This window comes from Kogia breviceps, chromosome 15 (assembly GCF_026419965.1).
Source record: "Kogia breviceps isolate mKogBre1 chromosome 15, mKogBre1 haplotype 1, whole genome shotgun sequence".
NCBI lineage: Eukaryota > Metazoa > Chordata > Mammalia > Artiodactyla > Physeteridae > Kogia > Kogia breviceps.
In genome coordinates this window covers 18,128,036-18,147,395 of record NC_081324.1, presented here as the reverse complement: position 1 = coordinate 18,147,395, position 19,360 = coordinate 18,128,036, and positions in this window count along the sequence as shown.

Sequence of the window (19,360 nt, the reverse complement as noted above, 5' to 3'; positions counted from 1 at the left end):
GTTTAATTCTTCCAGTTTTGTTTTGGCTATTTTAGGTTCTATGCAGTTCAAGTCTTAGGATCATCTTGTTAATTTAAAAATATGCCTGCTGAACTTTTGATTGGGAATTCATTGCACCTATAAATCAATACGGGGAGAAGTGATAACAATATTAAGTCTTCTAATTCACAATTGTGGTATATTTCTCTATTTATTCAAGCCTTTAAAAAATTCTCTCATCAATATTTTTATACTCTGCAGTGTATAGATTTACATACCTTTCATTAAATTTATTCCTAAGTATCTTATGGTTTTTGAGGCCATTATAAGAATATTTTCCAATTGTTTTTTTGCTTATATACAGAGATACAATTGATTTTTATATTAACCTGGTGTCCTGCAACTCTGCTAAATTCATATTTTAGTATGAAAAAATTTAAAATAAGGAAAAATTGAAATAAAACTACATTACTCCCATGTACTCACCACATAGATACTATAGTTAACTTTTAGCTGTATTTCCTCTATCACATTTATATACATTTATTCTTCTATCTTATTTATCATATTTTTTGATGTATTTCTAAGTAAGTTGCAGATGTTGGTATACGTCACCCTAAACATTTCAGCATGTATATCGTTAACTGGAGTTCAGTTACTGTTTGTATTTTCTTTGTTTTAAGTAAAATTTACTTTCAGTGAAATGTACAAATCTTAAGTGTACTATTTGATACCTTTTGACAAATGCATAACACCTGTGTTGTCTTCTGTTCCTTCCAAGTCAATCTCTGCTCCCATAACCCTAGAGGCAACTGCTGTTCTGACTTTTTTTAAGTGATAGATTAGTTTAGCTTATTATAGAACTTTATACAAATACAACCATGCAGTATGTACTCTTTAGGGGGAAGATTTCTTTTAATCAGTATGGTGTTTCTGAGTTTCATCCATGTTGTTACACGCATATATATTTCTAAATTACTGGTGGTATTTCATTGTATGAACATACCAGTTTGTTTATCCATTCTCTTATTGATGGACACCATGCTGTTTGCAATTCTTAATACTATGAGTAAAACCATATGCATTTCTGTACAAGTCTTTTTATGGAATATGCTTTCATATTTCTTAAGTAAATATCTAAGAGTAGAATTGCTGGAATAAGTGTATTTTTGGTTATATGAGAAACAGCCAGGCCCATTTCCCAAAATGATTTTAACATTCTACACTCCCACCAACAATGTGTGGAATTTGAGATTGCACTACATCCTTGCCAACATTTGGTGTTGTCAATCTCTAATTTTAGCCCTTTCAGTGGCTATGTTGTGGTATCTCATTGAGGTTTTAACTTACAGTTCCCTGGTGACTAAAGCTGTTGACCTCATTTTCATATGCTCTTCTTCTTTGTGAAGTGTCTATTCAAGTTTTTGCTATTTGAAAAAAATTTGGTTGTCATTTTGTTATTGATTGTATTAATTCTTTATATTCCCTGGGTACCAGTACATTGTCTAAGATATATTTTACAAATATTTTCTCCTAGTTTTTGGCTTTCCTGTTATTTCCTTAATGGTATTGTTTGAGAAGCTGGTTTAAAATTTTTTGTTGTCTGATTTATCAGTTTTTTTCTTTTATATATATTGTTAATTGTGTTCAATCTAAACCCTTGCCAGATCCCAAGTCACAAAAATATTCTCCTGTGTTTTCTTCTGGAAGCTTATATTTATTTATTTTATAAATATTTTAGGTCTATGATCTATCTCTAAATTATTTTTGTGTACAATTTGAGGGAGTGTTAGAGTTTCATTACTTTTAATTTTTTCCCATAAACATACACATTTATTGTCACATTATTTGTTGATAAATCTTCCATTTCCTTATTGAACTGCTTTGACACCTTTTGTCAAAAGTCATCTGACTGTATAATTGTGGGTCCATTTGGGGCTCTATATTCTACTTGATTGATCTATTTATCTATTTTTATGCCTGTACTACACTCTTGATCACTGTTAATTTATAAGTCGTAAAGTTGAGTGGTATAAGTCTTCCAACTGTATTTTAAAGACTTTTATATTTCTAGGTCCTTAGCATTTCTGTATGAATTTTAGAATTAGCTTGTCAATTTCTACAAAAAAGATTGATGAGACTATCATTTAGTTTGCTTTGACTGTTAGATCACTGTGAGGAGAATTGATATCTTAAAATTGAGTCTTTCTATCCATGAATCGGGCATATCTCTCCATTTATTTAGGTAGTTTTAAATTTATCTCACTAATATTTTCTATTTTTCAGTGGAGAAGTCTTATTCATCTTTTGTGGAAACACTTGTTTCTAAGTGTTTCATGTTTTTGATGCCATTGTATGTGGTTTTATATTGATGCTTTTGCTTTCAAATTGATGGTAGTTAGCACATAGAGATATAAATGATTTTCATACATTGGCCTTGCGTGCATGTACTAGTTCTAGTAGTTTTTTTATAGATTCGCTATTTTTCTGCACAGACATCATGTCATCTGCAAATAAATACAGTTTTGCTTATGGTTTTCCATCCTGTATATCTTTTATTTCTTTCTCTTGCCTTATTGCACTGGCTAGGATGCTGGTGCAAAGCTGAATTGAAGTGGTGAGAGTGGGTATCTTTGCCTTTTCTTGATGTTAGCAAGAACTATTCTATTTATCATTGTTAATCATGTTAGCTATAGTGATTTTTTGTTGTTGTTTTGTGTTTTGTTTATTTATTTTTTGGAGAGTTATTTTTCAGATTGAAGAAGTTCTTTTTTATTCCTAGTTTGATGAGTTTTTATCCTGAAGGGATGTTGCATTTTTAAAAATGATTTTTCTGAAAATATTGGGATGATCATAAGATCATATTTCTCTTTACTTGTTTGAATATATTTTGTTTTAGCTCCTTGAATGTATTTATAATAGCTACTTTAATACATTTATCAGCTAAGTCAAACATCTGAGCCATGTTAGGTTTGATTTCTGCTGACTTTGTTTTCTTGACTATGGGTTACATTTTCCTTTGTCTTTACATATCACAGCAGTTTTGATTCCATTCTGGACATTGCACATGATACTGGATTTTGTTGTCTTCCTCTGAAAAGTGTTGATCTTTGTTCTAGTAGCAACTTCAGTCATTGGCTGATCATCATTGTGTAAGTTTGTTCTTATACTTTGACAGCGTTGGTCTTTGGAAAGCCCAAGATGTTTCCTAATCCTTTCAACTGATGGGACTCTCTCCTTCTGGGACTTGGTTTTATCCTGTGGTGGGAAGATCTAAAGTGGGACTTACTTCAGGACATGGTCCTTACTCCTCTGCTGATGGTTCAACTGGATACCAAAGGATATTATATGATGTTAAACTTATCTCTCCACTCTGACTGGGCAGGAAATTCAACTTCCCTAGCAATACTCAACTTCTGGTGCATCAGTTTCTCTCTTAGCCTTATAGCAGCTGCTCTCTGGTAGGCCTCAAGTAGTTTCACCCTGTGCCCTTGGCCAAGGACTTTTAGGGAAACACAGACTTCTGGACCTCTCACTGGGCCCAGTTATTTCTTGCCTTGCACATTCTAGTCACTCCAGCTGCTCCAAACTCTGACCTCTGCGTCCTCACTCCAGTGGGACTACCATACTTATTTCTATTTGTATCAAATATGTACCACAGATTGGAAGTAGAGGGCTCAACTGACTGTGGAGCTCCAATAGTGACTTATTCTGCTCTCAAGGATCACATCCTTGTATTGCTTGTTTTCCAACATCTTGAATATTTGTCTAGTTTTGTGGTGGTAGGAGAGCTAGTCTGGTACCACCTACTCAAATCACATCTTGAAATGAAAACTTGGAGTTCTCATTTTTAACCTTCATATTTTAAGCAGTCTTCTTGATTTTATGAACTCTTATCTGTTTTTTTCTTTTTGGCAGAGTACAAATTGCATGCTAAAAGATAGCCCTTACCATGCAACTTTGAGTTGTAGACTTCTAGAATTTTGAAGTTAAAAGGAATCTTAGCAACATTGATTCTAACTTTCTCCTGTAATGAAGGAAGAAACAGGTCCAGAGAGATTAGGTGATTTACTCAAGGTTGCACAGGTTGCCAGTGATTTACAGCACCTGGTCATGGAGGCAATAAATATCATAAAAACTGTACCATAGTAATGAGTGGGAGCTGCCTTATCTTTGCACTCTGTATGAAAAATAAAAGGGTTCCAACAGTAAGCATTTTCAAAGTCTAGAGATTTCAAAAGGAATGCTTAGCCTGGCTAAACTGCTTTCAAGTTCTTAAAATCCCTTTAGTCACACTCCTTTACATAGAGTGTCAAATGTGCTAATTAGAAAAGATTTAGATTTACTAATCAAAAGGTCTCTACCTGGCAACATTATAGGTAATAAAGTTCCCCCAAACTTTTGCTTTCCTTTATCCTCTGCCCCCTAAGAAGGAATAAATACTGTTATTTTGACAACTTCTGAATTTGATGTAAAAATCTGTATCATTATATAAATTAGTATTTCAGTTTTATCCATCAGTGTTTAGATAAGCATAATAAGGAGGTAATACAAAATTTACTTTCTAAACTAGTATACATGTCTAAAACTCTGTTTTTGGATTCCTGTTTTGTTGCTTTTTTATTAAACTGTATTGTAGAAGATTTCTTAATGTATCAATATGCCCTATTGTTAAATATGCTTTTATCAGAGTTATTTGTACTATGTCATATAAGTGCCCTATGGCATAATGCAAAAAGGAAAGAATATGAATTTAAGCAATTTCTTACAAGGCCACCCACAGACCAACAGCTAATGTAATTTTAAAAGCCTTGAGATATTAAGAACAACTGCAAGTCAGTATCATTTAAAAAATACCCACTGTGTGCAGAGGACTCAATATTCTTTTAGAATTAAAGAATCAGATAAAGGAGAGAGAACATAGCAAAAATAACCAGTTACCAAGATCAATGAAAACTAAATCCTATTCGATGGTAATAAAATATAAAGCTAGGAATTAGGATATGTGTAGTCCTTTATGAAGAAGACAGCTTTTCTGAAGGACATTAAAAAAAAGGAAGAGAACAATATTCATAGATAGGAAAGCTCAGTATTATACCATCGCCAGTTCCTTCACAATCAATTTTCAGGTGTAATACAATTCAGAATGGAATTTTAAAAAATTTATGCTCCTAATTAAAATCGAGTGACATTGCCAATAATTAAAAGAAATAAAATTTGAAGAAAAATATTATGTTGTCTTTGATAAACAGCTACAGTTTTTTTTAATTCTGAAGAGTCTTTGCAATTCTTGAAGGAAAAAGATGAATAATAAGTCAATAGAAGAAAATGACAAAGAACATGTACTACAGGTAATTTACAAAATTATGAAAAAAGGAATTTAAAAAAAATCTTCTGTCTCATAACCCTAAATAGACCAATTAAATAATAACACAATTAAAAATTTCAAATGCTAATGTTGGTAAAAGTGACAACAGACAACTGAATGTTAACAGAGGTTTGGGGAAAGGAGTACTTTTATTCTCTCTGTTGGGAGTATAATTTGATTTGACAATATGACAATAAACCAGCTATTCCCTTTAACTTGGTAACTCAACTTTGGGAATAAAGAAATAATCAGAGATATCCTCAAAGATTTCAATACAAAAGTGTTCACAACAGAATTGTTTATAATAATGGAACTTTGAGAATTTTAAAATAAGATGTGATATTTTTATATGTGCAATATATTTATATAATGGAATGGTAGCTAGTCTTTAAAGTTATTTGAAAATATTTAATGAGATTTGAAAATGCTACTTATAAAGTTGTTTATTCAGTATTATTAATTTTATTAAAAAATATAAAAGCTAATATGCATAAGCTCCAAAAAAAATGCATCAAGCTGTTAACTGTGGCTCTCTCTAAGGGGGTGTTTATGAATTTCTTTTTCCAAATTTTCTTCAAAGACATATATTAATTTTGCAATCATTAATTTTTATGTGGAAAGAAAAGTAGACTGTTAAAAATATGCATCTGTAATACAGATAAGGAGACCATAAAAAATTACTTGTCTAACAGTAACAGTCAAGATATACATTTTTAGAGGGATTCAGTGTAGGCAGAATCACTGAGTGTAGTGATTCTCAAATAAGGTGTGATTTTTATCCTCTAAGGGACATTTGTCAATGTCTGGAGATATTTTTGGTTGGAGGTAGGTAGGGGGTTGCTGCTGGCATTTGGTGGGTAGAAGCCAGGGATGCTGCTGAAATTTCTATAATGCCCAGGGCAAAGATTCATCCAGCCCAAGATTTCAGTAATGTTGAGACTGAGAAACCCCAGTGGAAAGATCATGAGGTTAGAATTCTGAGATCTGCATCTCTTTTAAATCCGTCGCAGCTTCTCGATCTTGGGAAAGTCCCGTGCAGTCATGTGACTCTGTTTTCTCATCCATAGAATGGGGCTAACAGTATCCTTACAGGGTAAAATGACTGAAAAGGAGGTTGTGAGACTAAGTGGTGATAACAGATGTGTGAAAGTGTTTTGGAACTAAATCCTATTTGAGAGTAAGGAGCAATTCCTAGCATTATTTATTTCTCTTTGCCTTGAAGCAGCCTTATGGGGTGGGGAGGGCTGAGTGTCACATACAGGGTTTGAGGACTGTGCATCTGACTGATTTAACTGTAGCTCTTGTTGTATGCATCAAACACACACAAAAAGAATTTCCAGTAGTCCATTACAATGATCATTAAAAACCTACGAAAAAATTTCAAGCACACAAATTGCCCTACTCTTTTCATTGTCAACTTGGAGTATTTTGAAATTATAGAAAGAGAATTTCTATTCTACTTGGGTACATGGATCTCAATTTTCTTGTCCTTTTCATTTAAAAAAAATTATAAGCTCTTTTTGAGATGAAACACATTTATCACATTTTAATGGGAAATTGCTAGAATTTTTTTTAAATGGATTTTTACGATTAAGTTATTTAGAGAATATGGAGCCAGAATTTTAGCTTATGATGCTTTGTGTATTCACTAATTTCACCTAAAAAAACTTAATCTCCATTTAAGAAAATTGTGGTAATAATATTTACCTTGTGGTCATCAGGATGAAATCTAATAGCACAAATAGAATGTATAGGACAGTACCTGGCTTAGTTAGCTCTCAGCTGCTTCCCCTTGCCTTTAGGATCAGACCCTTCTTTAACACAACCCTTAATAATCTCTTACACTCTATTTTGTTTCAAGAGCCATTCTTCCCTTTCTATCAGGCAAATTCCTACTCATTCTTCAATTATCACCTGGAGGTCCCTCCTGCAAGGAGATCGTCCCCATTTTCAAGATAAGTTAGTCTCCTGCTATAAGTGACCATAGCATCCTATACTTCCCTACGCACATTACCTTTATAATTGATTATTTGTTCAATGCTTGTCCTTGCTTCCTGACTGTAAGCTAAGATGGAGAAAAAGGGAGAGTGAGGTCAAATATAACTTATATATATAATATATGTATATAAGTTTAAGTATAGTATAACTTCATTGCTGTATGTATACTCAGTCTTTTGATCCATGCCTGGTGCACAATAGGTGCTTGAGTTGAATGAAGCAATGAATGATATGACTATAATCCTAGAAAAATGATAACTGAAAGCTTGTTTCCTCTAACAAAATAAGATATTCATTTGAATGCAGCTTTGAGGCACCTGACAATGGTGGCATATGAATTGATATTGGAGAATATGCTGGAAGTTGCTTAGGCTGCCAGAGCAGGGTCTGTGGTCAGAGAGGAGTCAAAGATGGGGATGGGGGAAGCAGGATAAAATACCCTGGGCCTCTGAAGGTACCCCTCAGGGCTCACACTCCCTAAGGCACTGAGTTACCCACAGGGCTCCTGGCCAGCTGAGTTGATGTGCCAGGATAATACTGGGGCTGAAGCAGCACCCACTGTCAGGGTACCTTATTAACCCATTTTCCATCATTTTGGGGACATCGATAACAGTTTTTGATACCATCAGAAAAGTAGATTCTTGAGCTGTATTCATATGGTTTCTTGAAATATAAGTTTGTTGAAGCAAAGTCACCTAAATGATTTTGATTAGGAGTTAGTATTGATTATCCAATTTATCAGAGAAGGTGGTTAAGTATCTTTCCCAGTTTTCAAATATATGCTCATATGATGTCAGGTTCTTAATGCCAACTATCATCAAAACTAAGAAATGAATCTTACCATTGATGTAGTACTCATCTTGATCTTTTTTTTTTTTTTTTGCGGTACGCGGGCCTCTCACTGTTGTGGCCTCTCCCGTTGCGGAGCACAGGCTCCGGACGCGCAGGCTCAGCGGCCATGGCTCACGGGCCCAGCCGCTCCGCGGCATGCGGGATCCTCCCGGACCGGGGCACGAACCTGTGTCCCCTGCATCAGCAGGTGGACTGTCAACCGCTGCGCCACCAGGGGAGCCCTCATCTTGATCTTGAACCACATAACACAGAGTCAAAAAAACCCTGTACTGCTGACCGATCTTACACCCTTCCAGGTCTTCTCATTGAGGAACTTAATTTACAGATGTACATTTTCAAAGTTGACTCCCTTTTCTTTAAACTTTCATTTTAGTTTAAAAACTTCATGATGTTGTTTAGTTGGATTGCATTATTATGTCCAAAAATAAATACAAGTTACACTTCTACTCCTAGCATGTAATACTGTTTTTCAATTTACAAAAGCGTTAAAAGTTTCCTTTCTAAAATAAAGTACTTAAGCAAATCAAGTGAATAAAGAAAAATTCTCAGTGTAGGTGGTAGGCTGATAAAACAAGATTTTGAAGTTTGTATATAAATGATTAATATTTTAGAAATCTCAGATTACAATAAAGTTCTATATAATAGGGTTTAGGAATATATTATTTTGAATATTTTAACAACATTTTTTTCTCTTGGCTTGGAAAAAGTGTAGGTGGGCATTTTAAAGCTCAAGAGTACATATGCACCATTCAAGTAATCTGGAAGTCTTCAAAATCTTTTGTTTCAGGTTATATCTTAGGCACAAGGGCGGTTCCAACTGTAAGATCAGAAACTCCAGAGCCTGGTGATTAAAGCGTATTGACATTTAGAGGCCACCCTATGTCCCCACCTAATTTATTATTCTTATAGTTCAACTTGTTATGCTAACAGCGTTAGAGACCTTTAAGGCTTAATAAAGCACTTAAACCCAGCCCATGCTGAAGGGTTCTTGATGGTAAAACCACATCCTTTGATAAGAGGCTACAGTGAGGCGTCAGGCTCTAGAGCTTGACTCTACCTTTTACTAGCTCTGTAACCTGGGGCAAGGACTTGCTCTCTTGAAGTGGAAGATTCTCAGTCTATAAAATGAGGGAGGAAAATGATTATAATTAAATTGAGATCAACATGTAGAGCATATGCAGTCTTGGTTATTATCACTATTAGTAGTTGTCATGGGTTGAATTGTGTCCCTTCCTTCCCCAAAGATATGTTGAAGTCCTACCTTCCGGTTCCTCTGAATATGACTTATTTGGAAATAGGATCATCGTAGAGATAATTTTAATTAAGATGAGGTCATACTAGAGTAGGGTGGGCCCTTACTCTAATATGGCTGGTGACCTTAGAAGAAGAAGGAAGAAGATGTGGAGACAGACACACAGGGAGAAGTCCATGTGACAGGAGAGGCAGAGATTGGAGTGGTGGAGCTCAAGCCAACGGCTGCCAAGATGCGGGCCACTGACAGAAGCTGGAAAAGGCAGGGAAAGATTCTACCCAAAGTTTTAGAGGGTGAATGGCCCTGCTGACGCCTTGATTTTGGACCTCTAGCCTCCAGAACTGTGAGAGAATAAATTTCTGTTATTTTAAGCCACTGGTTTATAGTACTTTGTTACAACAGCCCTAGGAAACTAATACGGTAATGCAAAAGCTGTAGATTTTGTAAAACAGAAATTACACACATAGAGATTCTTCCTTTCTTTTTTTTCTGTTGAAGTCTGACTTCCTTAAAACTTCCTTGCTTTTCCACGTACCTCTTTGTACTAATTTATTTTTCTCCTGTCCTTCCTTGGTTTATGTTGAAAATAAAACATTGGCTTGAAAATATGGTTTAAAAAAGCAAGCAAATAAACAAGCTACAACAGGACAAAAATGAGAAGCGATTATATGAGAGGTATCAAGAATGAGTTTGTTAAGCCTGAAGGGATGAGAAAAGTCTAGATGAGTGAATAACTTGAAGATAAACAGAAGTTGGACATGAAAGCCATTATTTAGATGAGTACACAAATGAAACCTTCCTTGTCCAATTCCAGCAACCCTATGTTTAGAAAGGGAATTTTTGTATCATAATTTCTACATGCTGAGTATAGTATAGAAACTAAATTTCTAATTTGCTTTTCAAGATAAGTTCCTAAACTTTGCTCACTTGTTCACTTTAGAAACAGGTCAGTTTTTGCAGGACAAGTCTTAACTCTTTCACGAGTGAACACATAAGGATAGAAAGGCATTTTTTTTGGACTGTGTCCCCAAGAAGAGTAAATCTGCACAACGAGACCACAAAGTCTTCTTGCAAGGAGAAAAGACAAGTTGAACTCCTCAAGCAAATGATTCACGCTCGCCCCTCATGCTCTCTCCAAGCCCTGAGGTGTCCCCTATTCTTCCAAGTTCCCAGGGTGAGACTGAGAATGGGATTCCTTTGGTGTCTCCTTGGACCACTGGAGGATTTTGTTTTAAATACATGAGTTCCAGAGATATGCTGTCTAGATAAACAAAATATATATGTTTAAATTTTATTTTTCTGGTCGTGTTGATATTTAATCCAATGCTAATCCCAATTTATTGAAAACTGTTTGGTTTCCCTCTTTGCTTTGTACTTCTTTTCTTTCTCTGCCCCTCCCTCCACTCTTTATTTTTCAGGTAATGATGGGAAAGGTAGGGGGAGTGGTTGGCTAGGCAAGGGGGCAGGGCTTGCAAACAAAATAAACGAATCCAACTCTGTTATCATTAGAGCATGCACCATTGTGTTTTGGGCCATAGGAAAACATGCTGCAATCCTTAAATATAAATATTTGTAAGAGCGTTACCTATCATTACTTAAGATTATAGTGAAAAATCATCTCAGAGGTGCAGTAGGAAAATTTGCCCAAGACTTATTACTGTCCATGAGGTATCTTTTGAAAAACTCAAATATGGGAGCAGATTTAGGAATTTAAAAATTCCTGGCAGTCAAGTGGTAAAGAATCTGCCTTACAGTGCAGGGGATGAGGGTTCAGTCCCTGGTTGGGGAACTAAGATCCCACCTAAGCCTGCGTGCCGCAAACTACAGAGCCCATGTGCTTTGGAACCCACGCACCGCAGCTACAGAGCTCACGAGCTCTGGAGCCTGCGCACCACAACTAGAGAGATAAAAACACGCACGCCACAACTAGAGAGAAGACCTCGTACCACAACGAAAGATCCCGCATGCCTCAATGAAGATCCCGTGTGCCGCAACTGAGACCCAATGCAGCCAAACATAAATAAATAAATAATAATAAATATATATACTATATCCCCATATTGGCATCTTAACACACAATCAGATGTCATATACAAGTTTTCCCTAATTTCTGAAATAGATGTGTCATTGAAAACTTTCTTATTTACTTAGCAAAACACTTGTATGGCACTTTCTATGTATCAGGTATTGTTTTAAGGGCTTTATAACTATTTGTTTATTTAATCCTTCCAACAGTTCTAAGAGTTAGGCATTGTTACCATTAACTCTATTTTAAGATGAGGAAATTGAAGAACAGCCAAGGATGGGACTTGAATCCAGGCAGTCAGTCACCATCATTTATTCTCCACCGCCATGCTGTATGATGTTTCACAAATCCCATTTTTGTTAATCAAACCGTTTATTTGTACTTTCTCAGTAGAAGAAATCCCATGGTAAATTTGAAATACAGGAATCCATTTTGTTAAGTGAATTTTTATCCATCAAATTTATCTTGTACAGAAACTTCGTTGTCATGAGCTGTTTTCCTTAAAATAAGATCTATGTGTAATTTCAAATGTTATCTTTGTAGTAAGTATAAAATAGAAACATGTGGAATTTTTCCCTTTGAGGAAAAAAGGATTTGGGTAAACGTGCATGCCATACTCCTTTCTACCATAAAAATTCACAGCATTCTATCTGAAATTTGTGTTAGAAAATTCTAAAATTTCCTTTGCATTTCTGTGCTTCATTTGAACCAAGCAATATGTTATAAGAAGTGCTGTGCTGGCTCTTGGTCTGGCCTTTCTTTAAGAAAAGCAACCTTATCCACAGTTTTTTTTTCCCCTGCCCCTCCCAGATTATTTTCCCGTGGAGTAAGGGAGCTGTCATGGAAGATTCCCATATGGTAAGAACGAGTGATGTCGAACACACCCATCAATGGTAGGCAAGCCACCAATGACCAGGTGAGTTTCCATTTATGACCTGATCAGAATAAGTACTATCCTAGGTACAGATAGTGCATGTTGTAACATACAAATCAAGACCTCGGTTTTGAATCTAAGGCAATTTTGACAGGTTTTTAAGTATCAAATCTGAATAGGTACACTTGCAGCCAGATGACAGAGATTATACACATCCAGTCATATCTGTATATGAGAAACCTTGTCTGGGGAATTTTAAGAAATCACCAGAATTTTCCTACCATTTCCAGGTGTTTTCTTTTCTGTGGAAAACACACAGATGCATTTTGTTGCTCTTGGACAAAAAAGTATATGTAGTGAGAATGTGTGCTCCTTTTGTTTCATTCACATGCTATTTTTTTTTTTTTTCGCGGTACGCGGGCCTCTCATTGTTGTGGCCTCTCCCGTTGCGGAGCACAGGCTCCAGACGCGTAGGCTCAGCGGCCGTGGATCACGGGCCCAGCCGCTCCGCGGCATGTGGGATCCTCCTGGATCGGGACATGAACCTGTGTCCCCTGCATCGGCAGGCGGACTCTCAACCACTGCTCCACCAGGGAAGCCCATCACATGCTATTTTAATGATTGGAAATTTAGTCAGAATTGCTAAGGATTTGTTTGTTGCTGAAAATCTTCCAGAATAAAAGCGAGAGGTGCTGCACACAGAGCTGGAGGAGTTGGTATTGTTTATCCAGCCCCCAATTTTATTATTTATTTATTTATGTTTAAAATTTTATTTATTTATTTTTGGCTGCGTTGGGTCTTCATTGCTGTGTGCAGGCTTTCTCTAGTTGAGGCGAGCGGGGGCTAATCTTCGTTGCGGTGCGAGGGCTTATCATTGCAGTGTCTTCTCTTTGTTGTGCAGCACAGGCTTTGGTGCGTGGGCTTCAGTAGCTGTGGTGCATGGGCTCAGTAGTTGTGGCTCGCAGTCTCTAGAGCGCAGGCTCAGTAGTTGTGGCGCACGGGCTTAGTTGCTCCGCAGCATGTGGGATCTTCCCGGACCAGGCCTTGAACCTGTGTCCCCTACATTGGCAGGTGGATTCTTAACCACCGTGTCACCAGGGAAGTCCCCAGCCCCCAGTTTTTAAAAGGTAATACCTGCCCTCTGTGGTCTCCCCTCCACCTCAGATAAACAGCAGCCAACAAACACAAACTCTTATCTACACTCCCCTAGGACTGTGGGAGTTTGATGACTCACGTCATCTCAAAGACAACACGTCATCTCAAAGACAGCATTGTCTCAGAGAACAAGCTGTTTCTTTTAGCTGGAACAGCAGCACAGTTGCAAGCAATAATATATAATAATAGCACAGGTAATACCGTGAGCATATGACCTCACTCCCATTGTGATTTTTCCTTCAGGGCTTTCTGGGAGGGTCCCAAGAGCAGAGTTCCTGAGGAGCTGTGCAGTGTTCTCCAGAAAGGCCCATATCATTTACCCTCTCCTCTTTTCATGAATGGTTCAGCATTGGGAGGGGAACAATGGAGTGAATGTATCATCTCCAACAATCACAAAGCTTTCACTACAGATTTCAAAGGCATATATTCCAACCACAGTAAACGCTGAAATGTGAGTACTAAGGAACATTCATTGGATTTTTGAAAGGGCAGTTGCAGTTTTGTATACAGCAGTGACTTTATCAGTGTATAAAGCAAGCCAGTTCTCCAGGGATTTTAGCCTATGACATGTTGCTTCTCCTCACTTCAGCAGTTACCCGCTCGGAAATTTGTTTCAGTAGTAGGTGTGGGTTGAGCGGTTGATTGAATTGTTTGGTTAAGTTGATTAGGGAATGAGAGAGGGCAATTTCAGCTGCTGAAAAGATGCAACCTGGCCAAGAATCAGATACATTTCTTCCCTTTCCCAAGAAGACTGGTTGTTGGGTCAACTGTGGCTGAGAAGTGGGAGATCATTCCTGATGAGCTCTGGGAACCCCAGTAACATCTGGATCTCTTGGATAATCTAAGCCTTCCCACTCCAGGGCCTCCAATACGATGAGCAAGGTGAGAATGTCTACATTCATGGGGTGGCCCACAGCCAGGGTTTCAGTCTGCTCAGTTAGGGGGTTCCTATGAATCCTCATCCAGGAAACAGATACAATATTTTCGAGGTCAAAGATAACCCTTCTATCTGGGAAATCAGGCATAGTCATCTTCATTAGCTACAGGGTCCCATTTCACAAAGAATGGCTGTATGAATTGGTCTGGGTGTTGCCAGTTGGTTTTGCTCTTCTTTTTCTAGTCTCTTAAGGGGGAAGCGTAGGTTATTGACTTGAGATCTTTTTTTTTTTTTTAAACTCACTTCATATTTATTTCTGGTAGTGGGTGTATTCTTTTTTTGTATAGGCATTTTAGTGGTAAACTTAAAGTATTTTACAAGTCTCCTGTTTCCTCGATAATCTTCTGTATAATTTTTCTGTTCATTATTAAAAGTGGGCTGTTGAAGTCTCAAATCATTATTGCTGAATCATCTGTTTCTTCATTCAATTATGTCAGTTTTTGCTTCATATATTTCAGTCTATTTGTGTCCTTAAATCTAAATTGTGCCTCTTATAACAGCATATAGCTGGATAATTTTTTTTTTAAATCAATTTTGCCAGTCTCTGCTTTTAGACTGGAGTGTTTAATCCATTTACATTTAAGGTAATTATTGATAAGGTAGGATTTCTGTCTGCCATTTTGCTATTTTTCTATGTTTATTATGTATTTTAATTTATTCCTTTATTACTGACTTATGTTAACTACATATTTTCTAGTGTACCATTTTAATTCCCTTGTTTCTTTTATTATAATTAAAAAATTAGTTGCCTTGGAGATTAAAATTAACATAACAACCTATATTAGATTAATAAATACCTCTTTAATTTTAACAGCGTAGAAAAACGTTGCAGCTATAGAGCCTCTTCCCTCCATCCTTCTTTGTGCTAATATTGTCATACAAGACTGGTTTAGCATGGCACTTAATATTGTCATACAAATTGCATTTTTATGTATTACATGCTATCAACATAGATTTATAATTGTAATTATTGCTTTACGCAGTTGTCTTTTAAATCAGATAGGAGAAAAATGGTTACAAGCAAAAAGTATCTCAATATTGCTTTTCATATTTACCTATGTAGTTACCTTTACCAGTGATGTTTATTTTTTCATGTGAATATAACTTCCTGCATATGGCCATACTTTCTTGTTTCTTTACATGTCTCATAATTTTTTTGTTGAAAATTTGACATTTGAAATCATGTGGCAACTCTGGAAATCATATTTACACCCAGTCCAGGGTTTGCTGGTCTTGCTGTTTGTTTTTGTTGCCTTTTTTTTTTTCACTGGGTTTCCTGAATTAATTCTGTAAGCCTGTATTGTTTTTCATTGTGGCCACTGCAGTTTCTGCTTGATTAGATTAGTGGTCAGCTGATGTTTGTATAGAAATTCCTTAAATGCCTGGAACCAATAAGTTTGCCAGGCTTTATTGAGAGGCTCCATGTGTTGGGGCATGCCTTTTAATGTTCAGGCAGGCAGTTTACAACTCTGCCTTAGCTTTTACTTCCTCCTTGCACAGAGCCTCAAGGTTAGCAAGAGGTGAGAGTTTAAGCTTTCTCAAGTCTTCCCTGGGTATCACACAGCCCTGGACATGTTCACAGCCTTGGGCATGCATGTAGCCCAGAGGTTCTCAAGAATAGGTTAGAGCTTTGCAAAGCATCCTATGGACATATTATTTTCCACATCTTCATTAAAATTTTTTTTGGTGAACTTTTTGTTTGCGTCAATTGTTAATGCTGCCTTAGGCAGGTGTGCTATTAAACAATTGCCACTAATTGGTTTCAACAAATACCCCTTGTTTCCACTGATCAAGCTGCAAGTCCCTGCATGTGGAGCTTTTTATAGATGGAGAGACTGAGGCAAAGATAGTAAATGATGAAACCAGGATACTAACTCTGTAAGACTGGGTCCATGGCTTGAGCTCTTGAGGAATGTTTTATATTCCCTCTCCTGATGCATCTTGCCCCTGACTTTCATCCATGCTCTTCAGGGTTACAAGTGAGTGGGCTGGGTCAGGGCGGGAGAGGGCTAGCAACACCTTTGAACAACAGTGTACAGAAATAGAACATCTGGAGTGAGATTAGGGCAAGGTGGGGTGACCTGGTATTGAAAGAAAAATGATCTCGTGGCCCAACAAAGGGTGAGATCCAAGGTACCAGTGAAGGGATTAACTGTAGCCAGGAGAAGGGACAAGACACTCGAGTGCAAATGAAAATGTGTCTTGTTATCTCTTAAGGACCCAAGTGATATTCACTTCTTCCACTTATGTACCCATCACTTCCATTCATAAATAGAAGATTATTTGCTGAGAAAAATCTCTTGGATAAATTCCCACAAGTGAGATTTCTGTGGGAATTTTAAATATTGATCCATATTGCTAAATAGCCTTTTAGAAGAGTTACTGTTTTTCAGTTATACATATACATATATCTGTTCTTTTTCAGATTCTTCAGATAAGTCATCTTTTATCAGTTTACAGTCTACCCCCAGTTATGATGGAGACCACCCTTTCCTGCATTCACACCTTTATCCTTGATACTGAGTATCCTCAGAGTTTATCTTTACCATAGCTTCTCAAATCTAATAGAAGATTTGTCATTGTTGTGTCTGTAGCATCTATTTGATTACTACTGAGGTTGAGTATCTTGCACATACTTTTTAGCCATTGGTATTCCTTCTTTTGCTAATTACTTATGTATCGACCTTGCCCATTTTCCCTGTTGAAGTATTTGTCACTTTCATATGATTTCTAAGTTCTTCTTGAAGAGTGGGGACATTAATCCTTTCTCAGATATGTTGAAAATAGCTTTTGCTTTCCAAAATGGTTTTAAATCTTAATTCAAAAGATGCTCCTTATTAACATGAGAGTTAGCATTAGTGCTATCTTTGACTATAGATTTTAACAAGATGGGAAGAATGGCATTGGCTACCTTAGGAGCAAGTGAACTTCTCATCATTGGGAATATTCAAATATAGGCTCTTTTGCCACGTAGCCAGTAGAGGTGAGTCAAACATCAGAAAGGTGGTTGGACTAGGTGACTTTTATAATCCCTCCCAACCCGGAGAGTGTAGGAGTTTGTGAGTAAGACAAATATTTAACTTCATTAAAGGCAAGCTACCACACCGGTGATAAACAAGTGAGGAATTGATTCCTATCTCTCTCTCTCTCTCTCTCTCTCTCTCTCTCTCACACACACACACACACACACACACACACACACACACGCACGCACATGCACACCTCTGTGGGAGTGGAGTAGCCTGAGTTCAGATGCCAACAAAAAGTAAGTGTGTGTGTGTGTACATGTGTGCCTTTATGTGTTTTTATACATGTGAATGTGAGGGAGAGAGAGAAAGGAGAAAAGTACAAGAATGAGTAAATAGTTACATTTCAGTGTGTTGTAACATTTTTTCAATGTAAAGAGCATTCTAGGGTAGAAAGTCAAAAGAAGGACAGACTTCTATTATCAAGGCAAAAAGGCAGATAGATACACTTCCAGAAAAAGGAAAAACAGAAGAAAGAACAGAACAAAGACAGTGAAACAAGTAAACAGTGTTTTCTTGTCTTATATCTTTCTCCTATCTTCCTTATATTTAATTTTTGAGTCATTGGAATAATTGTTCAATTCTCCTTTGCCAAATTTCAGAGAGGCAGCAGTTATAATGGAAATAGAATTATTAATAGGTCTCATTTATAAAGTAGAAATTGACCCAAGTGTACACACACATACATATACACACATAAACATTTTATTTTCCCAACTCTGTGAAATAGAGGCTATAATTAATCCCATTTTACAGATAAAGAATGAGGCACAGAGGAGTAAGGAACTTGTCCAAAGTCACACAGCTAGTAAGTAGCAGAGTCAAGATTCAGACTCAGGCAGCCAGGTTCTAGAATCTAGTATCCAACCACCACACAGTACTGCCTCTTTCCAAGCACAATGTGGAAGGTTGGCTTTAAAGACCCGGCTTCAACACTTAAAAGCTGTGTGATTTTGGAGGAATCATTTCCCCGCCCTGAGCCACAGATTCCTCATTATTAAACGGCAGTGCTATCTTTCTCACAGCGTAGTTGTGAATATGGAATGAGATCTTGCTGGAGTTTGAAACATAGGAAACGCTTGCGAAATCACAGCGATTGGTATTAGTATTATATGTTTCAGACATTAATGCCATAGAATTTTGAGGCAAGAAGTTTCCTAACGATAGTTAAACCATGTTATAAAGCCAGGCCTTTTAGAAAAGTTGAGAGCATAGCAGGAAAAATACCAGGGTGGAAATGAAACCTCCCTCAAGCCTTCAAGTGCTATGAGGGTGATAAGACCACTTGCTACCAGAAGGTCCTGTTATCCTCCACGCAGATCCCTAAAGCTCTGGTAGGGCTGGGTAATCTTAGGTGATAAGAGAGATGTAAGGAATTACAACTCCTGATAAAGCACTGTGGTTTTGTTTGCCCATACTTGATGAGATATGGGTGACCCAGATAAAGTGCTGGCAAAAGCCCCAGGTGGGTTGAAAATGACTCCTCATGACTGGGAGGGTTGGGAGGGGGGGTGGTGACATAGGGGCTGACCTGCTACTGTATTTGTTCTGCTTATCTCAGAGCCTGGGCAGAGCCATCCAGCACCAGGTTAGGTGGGTGGTGCTCTACGAAGAGTAGAGGGGGAGCTTGGGGGCTTGTCAGTCAGCTGACTGCCTGCAGAGAGGAAGTGGTCCTTGGTCTCAAAATGCCAAATCATGTCATCATTTGAAGACATTCATATATGGAGGAATTACAGATATGACCTTCCAACATACAAGAACCAGATAGTCACCGGGAGGGGTCAGGCATGCCCTCAACTGGCTGGACCTCAATGCAGGCTATTAATCAGACCAGATAAGGTGACCGGGGATGTGCTGTGGGAACACTGAGAAGGGGTGGTTAATTCTGACTGG